We start from the raw sequence: 11,247 nt of genomic DNA, 5'->3' as shown, positions 1-11,247 counted from the left end.
AAAAATTGACAGACATAAGTTTACTGAAAACGTAAATTAATAGGCTATTTTCATCGTATAACATCTAAATCAAAGGCATACAAAAATACAGGTGGCATGGTAAGGGAGTTCTTCTCATAGGAACGCCTTACTACTTAATTAAAAAAAACATGTAAGCACCAAGCGATTTACCATTAGCAAAACCTAAGAGGTCTGAAATAACAAATTTTGAGTTAAAAGGATTCGTACAAATTTAAACTTTCTGGCAAACCTTACAAGACCTCCGTTCACATAAATCACGGTTCCGTGTGTCCGTGTGATGAATTATAAGATATCTATATAATATGGAAACACAGGCAAGCACAAAGAATATTTTTATGAAACAAGTGTCTTTTGGGATTTGTTATAGTACAACCTCAGCCCCATATTGGAAAACGGAGAATAGTACAACCTCAGCCTCATACTGGAAAAGGGCGGATCGAATCATGATCAAGTGCTGGGAGAATAGGAGGAGGGGAGTCTTGCGCGAGGGAAATCGCGCTCCCGGAAGGAAGAGGAGAAGTTCGGCAGATGGGGCATGTTGCTTGCTGGCGAAGCCATTTGTCGATGCAGTCAATGTGGAACATGTGACCACAATCAGGGATAATCCTCACAACGTCCGACTCCTTGTAATCGCTCAGGCAAATCGAGCAACACTTCTTATCCTCTGCTTCGTCTAATTCATTTCCTTGTGCAGATTTGAACGATTGGGAGACTTGGTGAGAATATAACATTTTGGGGAACAAATCCAAGGTGTCCTCCTCGATCCCAGTCACAGTGCTGCCGTGGTTGAAATGGGTGGATTGAAGGCCGATTGCGCGATCGTTAGCCCATCGTCGTGGTTCAATTGGGTGGTTTGAAGGCGGATTGCGTGAATTTCCATAGAAACAACGTACGAATATATATGCAACTGACAAAACGATAATAAACGACCATGATACACGAAGAAGAAATGGAAGTTGGTAGCCATAATATACCAAATAATAAAGTGACATAATGACGGCAATTATGTTTCCAGTTACCCACAACAACACCACTGTAGACGTTCCGCCTCCACCAGAATTTTGAGTATTGGGTGAAGTCGAATTTCGGTCCATCTGAGTATTGGGTGAAGTCGAATTTTGGTCCATCTCAGTAACTAGTAGCTATGCGTGCATCGGCTTTGAGACTAGTTATTACGCCTGCCGCAATGCAGCCATTCAGAGGTTCGCTTTAATGGATGATGGAAGGATTTGTGGGGCAAAATGAGGCATTCTTGATCTACCGTCCTGATTTTCTCGGTGAGATGGCTGGCTTTAGTTGAACTTGTTAGTTGACCAGGGGCATAATGGTGCCAGTTATGGAATCTTCCTCGATTTGGCTCTTGCGGATTTTTCGTTCTCAGAGGAAATGCAGCAAAAGCAAGAATGCAAGGGGCAATGCGATCGGCCTGCCCAAGTATAACTTTGGGGCGAGGTTATAGATGCAGCCACGTCAATTAACATTCCAATTGTAAGGCGAGGCCCAAAAGCTGAGCTCACACAAGCCAAGAAGGTGGCCCATTGTTACTTACACCATTCACGCTTTTTTATTTCTTATTTTACATATTGGTCATTTCAACAACTTAAGCATCACGATATATTATTTCAGAATTTCCTTGAGAATTATCAATTATATATTTTATTATTATTATTATTATATATATATTAAATTAATTAAATGAAATTTACAATACATTTATTTAAATCATAATTTATATTAAATTTATCATTTTCTCTTAACTACTTTCAAATTATTTAATATATAATAAAGATATTTCAAGTAAAGCTATATATTTGATATTAAATTATATATTTAAATTTAAATTCTTTTAAAGAGTTTTTTCGACAAGTTTTATAACATTTTAAAAACCTAAAATTAATTTTTATTAGATTTTAGATTAATCTAGTGTTCACAATTCTTAAAAACGAATTTTAGATAGTGTAATTTTTATCCGTGGTTAAATAGTAATGTTATTTAGAAATTTCTATAAAAGCGTTAATGGTTAAAGTTGAGTATTTTAATATTTCATGTTTTAAAAGGAAAAAAAACTTTATATTTCATGCTCGTTAGTTTTAGTAAGAAGATGACTCGAATAGTATCATACTAGAACCATTTTGATTTAGATTCTAAATAATCTCACTCAAATATCATCTCCATTTCCCAAATATATAATTTAAAAATTATTATTTCTTTCTTGCCATTCTACTTAAAAATATGTTCCAAAAAAATAAAATGTATAAAAATTACAATACAAATTAGTCACTCAAGGATTTAAAGTGGAAGGTCATATCTCTTAACATATGACTTTCCGAAAACTCTAGAGAAACTGGAGTTCTAATCAATATTATATTAGAATTATGAAAATTAAATAATTAAATACATAAATTTATATATTTTTAAATAAAGTTATTATATTTGTATTCATTATAATAAATAAAATATAATTTCGAAACTTAAAAAAAATAAAATAAAATCATAACCATAATAATAAATTAATATAAAAAATATTAACTTATTAATATAAATTAAATTGATATTTATTTCTCAATATTTAATTAGCGATATTTTATTTTTATTTTTTTCATATATTTATTAAATAATTTCTTTATTCATAAATATAGTGGAATTAAGAATCTCTATTTTATATAAAATATGGCTTTTTATTCTATATGATTTTTTTTTGTAGTATTACTTATTATAATGTAAAATTTCCTTTAGTATGAGTTGTTATAACGTAAAATTTAGTTATATATAATAATTTTAAGAATATTAAAACTTTAAATTTATTTTATTTAAAAATGAAATTGATAAAATAATATATATTAATATGAGAAATAACTTTCATAAATATTATGATATTATTAAATAAAACAAATTTGTGAAATCATGTGTATTATCTCATTTTTATTATATTGTGATATTAAAGTCAACATACACCAAACAAAAAGGGTTAATGATTATAATTTTTGTAAAGGTGAAGATAGATTGTTTCCTGAGTATATGATATGAAGTGTTTATTGTTGTTTTTTAATTGTCGTGGTTTGTCCATGGAATCGTCATCTTTTTCCATTAGTTAACAAGGGAAGTTATTGAGCAACAAGTTCTTGACTAAGCATTGTATGGAGTGGGTAGGGAAAGGGTGGTACAGTAGACAAATAAATTCATGCTATCAAAACAGTATCACTTTCACTAATGATATGAAGTTAGTGATTGCCAATATTGCTGCTAATGATTGTTAATTGAAACTTTCACAAGAAGCAACACAGTTACTCGAAGCATTTTCTCTAAGATTAGATCAAGGTTATAAAGTGTTGTTTCAACAAGAAACAAAAAAAAACATAAGAGGATCAAATGTGACTATTGTAATAGACTTAGACATGATGAAAACAAGTCAATGAAGAGACAACTCGACTAATAGTTTTCCTTATTAGAAATAGGAAGGTTAGCAATAGTTAATGTCAAGTATGTAGTTAGTTATAAATAGGGTTTGAATGTAATACCCCTCCTCCTTTATGTTGATGTTTTTCTATATGTAGACTGAATTGTTGTAAACCTGATGACGGGGAAACCATGATGTATTGGAATGAATATGAACAGTAAAGTATTGTAATAAATAAGTTTTATTAATAAATGGAAAAAAATAGAGTTGGAAAAGCACTTGGGAAAGAAACACTAGAGTAAAGGGATTATTGCCAAATTTGGAAAAATCATCCTGGATGGATAAGGGTAAAATAAATCTTCCCTGAAAAGGAATCCTAAAAATCCCTAGGAGATAATCAGTAAGGTTTAATGAGATGGGAGAGAAAAATCCATTAAAATTACTTAGCTGGAGAAAGATGATAAGTATGGGTGGAATAAAGCATCGTAGGAGAAAAAGGCAGGCTTTAAAGAAACAGGAAAAAAAAATTCGAAAAAGAAAGGAAAGAAGGCCTAGGCAAGTGGGTTGGCACACCCAAAAAGCAAGACGTTGCTAATAAAAATTAGCTAGGGAAGAAAATGTATAAAAGGACATTAGCTTGGAATCAAAAGGGATTATTGATTCCAATGGCAAGCCTATCTCAACTCAAGGGGAACTGGAGGATTATTTCATGGTCTCCTTTTTCAAAAAGTCCCATTAGTTAGTATTGATCATTAACTCATCTTCCAAATATTGTCTTTTACTTTTGTTAATTGGCCATAAGGCTACTAATCAAGAGTTCTTATTTTCTTTCCTCTTTGGAATATGATCTAGTTATCAATTAACATAACACAACTTCCCTTCACTTTCCATAGTCATTTACTACATCATGGAGCCACCCGACGACTAGAAGAAACAAAACTTGAATATCATTATTTCCACTATTTCAGTTGATTGAATATCGACTAACGAAACTTAGCTCTACTGAACATTGTTATATTAAATGGACATCAGACCAGTAGGGAAATAAAGACATGCACCTAACACTTTTCATTGTTTTGGTTGATGAAACATTAAAAAACAAAACCTAATGACGTTAAGTGCCATCATATCATGAGTGAATTATTAGTTTCTTTGAATTTTCTTGACATCAAAACATTGTTTACGATGTAAAGAATACTAAATCTTCTATTTTTTAACTTGTATTGGATGTGTGACTGGAGGGTATTTTTTCAAAAAAATCTTCCACCCTAATATTGCTAGAAATGGAGAGATATGTGTCAATACTCTCAAGAAGGATTGGAATCTAATACTTGGACTGTGACACATTCTACTTGTATGTGTTCGACCACTTATCAATTTAGCTTATTTATGGGTATGATGTGATTATGTTCCAAGAGATACAGTGTGCTTATGTTATAAACAAAATATATTTATATGGGTTTATTTTGCAGACTCTATACAAGCATTCATGCTTCGAAGCCCAAATTGAAGATTAAAGTGGCAATTTCAGAATCTATTGCTTTAAATGAAGGCCCAAGAAATACCCTCTTGACCTCTCCTACCCCACTTCTACCATTCCAAACAAATATGAGAATAATATTCAAGATCCAATCATAAATGTCACTTCAACAGAAGCTATAGTAGTTGGTGCATCAACATTTCACAAGAAGAAGGATCTAGCTTCTACTAGAGTGCACATTGATAAGAAAAAGTTGGATTCAATTTAGCAGGGCATGGTAGATTCTGAATTGTATGATATGTACTTTTCAACTATAACAGATGAATATTCTAACACCAGGATTTGTAATGTGTCTTAACAATGGTATTAGTTTTTTCACAATAGTCATAGGTTTTCTGTAGTGCTTTTACAAAGCTTTTTCTGACTAGTGCTTAACAAGCTGACTTGGCTCTAGGTCTATGGAGTTGTTTCATAGATTCAATTTACTCTAGCATGATGATATGTAGGTGTTTGTTGTAGCATGGTTTCTTCTAGACTATAGAGGCCATCTACAACCTCTTTCTTGATGCATTTCTAGTTCAAAGATGGATTGTAGTCAGTGTTATTTTGTTTATATGAACCTTTACTTGTTATATATATGAGAAAATTTGGATATTTGTGTATAACGGTTTAGATTCATATTGATGTACATGAATATTTACATTTTTTTTGGAAAAAATTAATATTTATGTAATTTTTAGTTCACTGGTCTTTTGGTTTGGTTTTTCTCCAATTATCAGTTTTTGGGTCAACTGGTTCGATGACTGGTCCAATTCTAATAACATTGGTTCCTTGTCCATTGATCATTTTTAGTTTTAACTTTTGAATATTGATTTTAAATACTAATGACCTTAGACCAAGTCTTTGAATCATCACCTTTTAATATTTCTGAGTTTGAGTAATTTCAATTTACTAGTCTAGTATTTAGACTTTAGTATCTACTATTGAATCATTTATGATGTGTGAATCAATATATTTCATTATTGAATTCAATTTTGAATCATGTTTATAACACACACACACATATATTGACATCCCCCTATCCCCTTGAATTTTCCTAAAATTTGGGGGTGCTCCCACGTGTTCCCCCTGTGTGTCTCCCCATTCCCACGTCCCCCTATATTGGAAACTAGGTGGAACATTAGTTTTAATTGCTTGATATTTGTTCATTGAATGATGATACCTCTTGGGTATGACTCTATAGTATTGATTTTAGTGTCACGGTTGAGTGTATTGGTTGATGAGAGATGTTGTTGATGATGCCACTTTGAGTTTAGAGACCCAACCTTTATGACAAGCTTCATAGGTGGAATCCTGAGTTTTATAAGAAAGCTAAATAATTGGTCTTCATAGAACATCTGAAAATGAAATCTAAAATGTTCACCAATGCACTCATGTTCCTGTAAGTTTGGTCTAGGGGTCAACCCTGACTCTTGAGCATTGCAGGAGTGTTACATTACTCCTTAAGCTCACCTAAGAATTCTATCAATCTTCCTCAGACTTCATTCTTGAGTTAAGCATAGATTTGGGCAAAAGAGCTATGGAAATGTATTGTGGATTGGCTGGAATAATGAAATCTTCGATCTCTACCTTATGGAATCCTCATACCCTATCTAACTAGAATCTTGAAGGTTTTTGTTCTACTATGGAGTCTTGGAGTGCAGAATTTAGATATGAACATTTATATGCTTATGGGCCAACTCCTCAATGTTTATACTTTGTTTGATGAGGAATTATTATTATGAATTATCTTTGGTAAAATAGACCTTGAAAATCTGAAATTGAAATCCATAGGTCATATTTGGGTTAGCTTGAAAATATGAAATCAGCGTGCCTAATTAAGATTGGTAGTATATATATGTGTGTATTTATGTATGTATTCAAGTTGGGATGAAAATCCAAGTCCAATCCTTTTTGGGACAACATGTATGTTCACCTCTCATGTATATATAGGTTTGTTTCTTTGACAAAATACACACACATGCAGCATAGAAAACTGTAGTTGATGGGCCATGAGTTGGAGTGTAGGTTGGTCATGGAAGATTGGATGTGTCCTCATCCAAGCCTTGCAAGAATAATTATGTATGTATCTTAAGATAAGGGAGAGAATCCCATTACAACGATAATGTAATGGGTGTTAGCACCAAGAACTTCATGGATGAAATGACAAATTTGTACACAGGCTTGAGGGCTTGTAAGTATTTCTTTGGTATTGCTAAAGGTTGGCTACGTATGTACTTACATAGCTAAATAGGCCATCATATCATGGAACTTCTTACTCAAAAGGGAATAAGAGTCACACCAGACCTCTTTCTCCTCATCGGAGTATCTAGTAGAGGCTACTCTGTGACGGTTTTGGAGGCTTTTCTTTTGGTCAAAATTGGACATCACCCAGACCTGGAAATGAATTTTCATTGTGGGAGTCTTCCTCCAATGCTCTTATGCCCCTGGATCTGAAGCAAATAAACAAGCTTAGTATGCAATTGAGATTAAGCTCTCTTTAGCCTTGCTCATGATCCTTTGTAGCTCTTGGGGAAGCAAATAAACAAGTTTAGAATGAAATTGAGGGTAAGCTCTCTATAGTCCTTATGATCCTTTGTAGCTCTAGGTGATTGTATCTGAAGTATATTTTAGTCGTTGATAGGTTAATTCAATTCTTCAAAATATAATGTCATTAAAGACTTTTCCTTGACTACCACCTTATCCAATCACTGGAACTTGATATGCTCAATCCTAGAATTCCATGAGTTGATTTATGATATCGTGGATTAGTGAAGGAATTTTCCTATAGGTGTTAAAGTTTCATGGCCAATAAGGATTTTTCCTCTCAAATTGTTGTCAAAATGAATTTTGTGTGCCTTAGACCATTAAATGCCACAAATCATAGTGAGATGTGCTTGAGTGTGGGTTATGTAATTGCATTGTGGGAGAACTAATATGCATTTACAATGTCTATCAAAAGAAGAAAGGTGCAGCTAATATGCATTTACAATGTATATCAAAAGAAGAAAGGTGCATTGTAGAATGCATGTGGGGTCATAAGAGAGGCATCATGTCACTATACCAGGGATATAAAATTAAAAGGATATAAAAAATGTTAATAAAAAAGGATACATACAATATTTAGTGAAAATATGGGTTTTATAAATTGGGAAGGTGTATTTGATTTATATTGGTAGGGGGTTAAATACTGTGATTTTTAGAGGTATTTTCCAATATGTAGTCAAATTAAGGGTATTGTTTAGTATGCCACGAATGCACGTGCTATGTCAAAGGTTTAGCGAGTGAAGCCCCCATGGGGGAAATGCATCATAAAGTATGGATACCTAGAGAAAAATAGCAAACAACAGCGACAACAACAAAGTAGCATAAATGAAGAGAGACAACCAGAGACAGACTACAAAACAAAGACTGAGATACAGGAGGACTTAATTATCCAGACTTATGACCAAGAGGTCATAAATTTCCTACACAGGGAGTCTAATGTAGGAGCATCTGATCTCTAGGGAAACTTAAAAGTTTAATCGGACCAAGGGTTCTTAAAAGCCCAAGGAAGGGTTAAATTGTGAATGTGTTTATAAAAATGATTGTAAATTATTTGTAAAAAAAAATCCATAGTTTGAGACTTGCTCTAGAAAAGACAAGTCATAGTTTTTAGAAGTTTCTAAGAATGAGTCATGAGGATAGGTGTCGATTCAATCTAACGAATCATGTAACTGAAATGAATATGATGGTAGAGTTTGAGTAACAATTCATTGAGGAGATGAGGATGAATGTGTATGTTTAGAAATCAGTTACAGAATTGTAAGGGTAGTTGTGTTATGATGGCAATATCAAATCCAAGTATAAATGTAAACTGGAGGATCATTTTCGAGGTTAGCTAGCTTAGGAAAAGAAGTTAGTTCAGTGGACTCAATCCGAGAGGATGGATAGGCTGGAAGAGCACATGTAGCAGTACCAGTTAGACTAGATGTAATCACAAGTTCATTTAATGGAAAGACCAAGTTTATTCCAGTTTTCTGTATGATGAGTTTCTATTTAATGTATGTATAATTTCGATTAGTTAATGAGAAGTATGATGCTGTAAATTTTGGTGTGAGATTGAAGTTAATTGAATAACATTTCTTAGACCAGTGGTTTTTGTAGCAACAAATTGAATTTGTAAGTGTGTGTGAGATAGTTATTTTCTTATGTGTTTGTGAGGTTTATGAACCATAATATTAATATCAGGAGATTGAAATTGATTTGGTCTTTAAATTGTTGTGTTGAAAGAGGAATTCTTACACTGTGTTTTCTCTTTTATCTAAATTTAAATGAGAACCAGAGATTCATATTCAGTTAATATTTTAATCCAATACTTTTGCATCCAAGATTGTGTATTGAAAAGAATCATTTTACATTTCAGATCTGAGAATATAGAGCACTTTGTATCCAGCAAATAGAAGGAAGAAAATTCGTAAAAGAAAACTGTCACCAATTTTGCGGGTTGATTTATAATCAAAGGAAGATGAATTACGAAATTATGGCATCTGGGTTTTGTTCAAAGTGGGGTCTATTTGGTAACTGACGAGAGATTTCCCAAAAAGATTTTTCATTTGGGAGTTACGAAGGGATATTTAAATTGTGTTTTTACAGACTGCGTGATTAAAAAAAACAATGTGTTCTTCCTGTAACAACACCGTAGTTTGCTATGAGAGTCTGTAATAGCATTGTAGTTCGCTGTGAGAGTCCCGTAACAACACCATAGTTGGCTGTGAGAGTCTGTAACAAAATTGTATTTTGTTGTGAAAGCCTTTAACAACACTGTAGTTTTTTGTGAGAGAAAATATTTGTTGTTCATCCTGTAACAACATTGTGGTTTGCTGAGATAGTAGCCATCTGGAAGGAATGATCATCATTGAAGGCATTTGGAATATGGGAGGCCTAGGGCACTAGGTCGTCATCAGATGGGACACGTATTCCAAGCTGAATGTTGGGAAAGACATCCTAGGTGGTGTTCATTTGGTTGTTTATAGCTAAGGAAATTGGTAAAGGAAATGTCTAAGGTTTTGGAAAGGCGTGAGACATTAATTGGCATCTTATTTATGAAATTAAAGGAAAATAGGAGAAAAGGAAGGTGAAAGGTCACAAGTTGCATGTGAGGATGATATTGAAGGAAAATAATGGAAAATGAAGAAAATAATGGGACCATTAATAAAAAGGCTTCTAAGGATCAATGGGGGAGGTTTGGTCAGTTCAGTTTTGGAGCTCTCTCTCTTTCTCTCTCTCTCTCTCTCTCTCTCTCTCTCTCTTGGATACTTAGAGTTTTCTTAGAGCACTTTTGGAGGGTGTGGCATACTTGGATTCTTGGAGCAAGAAGGCAAAGGAAGAAGAATAAAGAGAAAGAGGGCATCGACATCAACAACTACATCAGATTTGCTTGCAGGTACCAAGTTGCATGTATGATTTCTTCACTAGTTTTGGCATGCATGGCACATGGATGTGGCTTCTTGGTTATGATCTTTGATTGGGATGGAGGATGGTCGAGAGTGACAATGGATTGCCTAGCCTTGGCATTTCCTGGATAGCCATGGTGATTCTGGGTTTACTTTCATTGCTTTGTTTTGGTTGGTTCTCATGTTCCATAGCTTGGGTTGAGTTACTACTCCTGGAAGCCCTGGTTGAACAAACGCTCTAGAATCCCTGTAATAGCTTGGGTTGAGTTACTAGTCCTGGAAGCCCTGGTTGGGTAAATGCTCTAGAAGCCCTTGGTGGGTTGAGTTGCTAGTCCTTGAAGCCTTGGTTGGACAAACGCTTTGGAAGCCTTGTATAAGCTATGGGTTGAGTTACTAGTTCTGGAAGCCTTGGTTGGACAAACACTCTGAAAGCCCTGGAAGGCTTGGATGGAGACCAATCTGATGATGGTTTTGGTGATGTCCGACCGTGTGGTGGAATTACTGTTTGATGGGTTGAGGTGTATGGCCTTTGGAAGCCCTAGATGAGTTTCGATTGATCTGTTCTATGACATCCCACATTCATGCTTGGAATATGGCACAGGGGTGAATGACTGAAGAGATATTTGGCTCAACCATTTTATGGTTGGGTGGAACATGGTAGTCCCATCTCCAGTTGGTTAATTGCATTCATTAATGACAAATCCATTCCCTTGATTTTCATCTGTAAAGGTACTGATGTATTTATGGATTTGATGGTTAATATGTTTATTGTATTTATGTTCTTATTATGTTGGTTATATGCACATTTCATGATGGCAGCTATGTATGGCTCTCAGCATGTTTTTACTTGTATATGAATGGATAATGTGTTTATA

Source organism: Pinus tabuliformis, chromosome X (assembly GCF_031772625.1).
Source record: "Pinus tabuliformis cultivar Carrire ecotype Pingquan chromosome X, CPIR1, whole genome shotgun sequence".
NCBI lineage: Eukaryota > Viridiplantae > Streptophyta > Pinopsida > Pinales > Pinaceae > Pinus > Pinus tabuliformis.
This window is presented reverse-complemented; position numbering follows the sequence as displayed.